Genomic DNA, 1,301 nt, shown 5'->3' on the forward strand with positions numbered 1-1,301 from the left:
AAATCAGAAAAGTATTTTTTAATGTGAAACTGACTCTAAAGGTCTCGGGCTATGCTACGTTTCAAGTTTTGGCTTATTATGATTTTTGGTCGATTATCTTTTCCTCTTGAGACACGTAGACATAGTGTTAAGCTCCCACACACGCATTTTAACGAAGTAACTCGATGATAACAGCCTATAGCAGAGTTGTTAGGGTCAATTGTGAATATATTGTTCTCTGTTGTTAAGGAATGTCGCTCCAGTTGATAAATAAGCGCAGAGGAGCACAATGAAGCCTTTAAACAAGCCACTACGGATTGCGGCATTATGATGCTTGAGAGGGATTTCGTGAGACGATCAAGTACTTTAGAAACTGTATCCACACATAGGATTGCTAATTCAATATATTAAAGAGCCTTAGAAAAGGCACTGAGGAGTTGGTACTTACGCGAGATGTAGGGACACCTACCTTGGATGGCTATGGGTACCGAGGCACTGAGCAACCTATTTTAGGTACCGTTCATGCACCAATTACGATAACACGCATAGCTCACGGTAAGATATTTACGGACAATTTTTGAAAGTTTCGCGTTTGTCAAGCTTTGGATCGAGTAGCTTTCGTGTATTATCTTATATTTGTTACTTGAACGTGACTGGTATAATGACATGTTGCCTGAATGTGTATTTGACATGTATCTACAGGGCGAGCACTCGGGGCAGCAGCGATGTGTCTGCCGCGTTGTCTACAGCGGCGGGTCGCGTCAGTGTCGGGTGGATCTAGCAGCTTTTCGACGGGCAGATTGGCATCTGTGACTATCGGTTCTGGCGGTACGTTATTGCGTCGGTAGCAGGGCTAGCGGTGGTATGTTTTGCGTCTCGGGATGTGCCAATTGTGACTGGCAACATTGGTTCGGTGATTGCCGTGCTCTACGCATGGCTAGATTATTGGTGCTGATATATATACGCTGTGGGTGGCCTGGCGGCCTCCGGTGTATCCGTGCGGGGCATTGGGACGTCGAAGAAGTCTTCTGTTTCTGTGAATGTAGTGATATGTCGGCCAGGCGCGGTCGCAGATCCTGCAGACTTTAGCGGTTGCGTTCATGTAGTATGGCAAACGTGTTGCACAATTTGACGTCCTTGGGACGAGAGTGAGGTAACAAAATGCCCTTTCGAATGCTATCAATGTATCCGACTTGTAACATCTTCGGCATGTAACATGTATCAATGTATTCAACTGTGGTGGAGTGGGGTTCGCAAAATCGCGTTGCGATCCACTCAGACACACAGTGCCCTGGACTGCCGATGACGGAGGGGGTACTCCG

This window comes from Phytophthora parasitica, assembly GCF_000247585.1.
Source record: "Phytophthora parasitica INRA-310 unplaced genomic scaffold supercont2.9, whole genome shotgun sequence".
NCBI classification, from domain to species: Eukaryota; Oomycota; class Peronosporomycetes; order Peronosporales; family Peronosporaceae; genus Phytophthora; species Phytophthora nicotianae.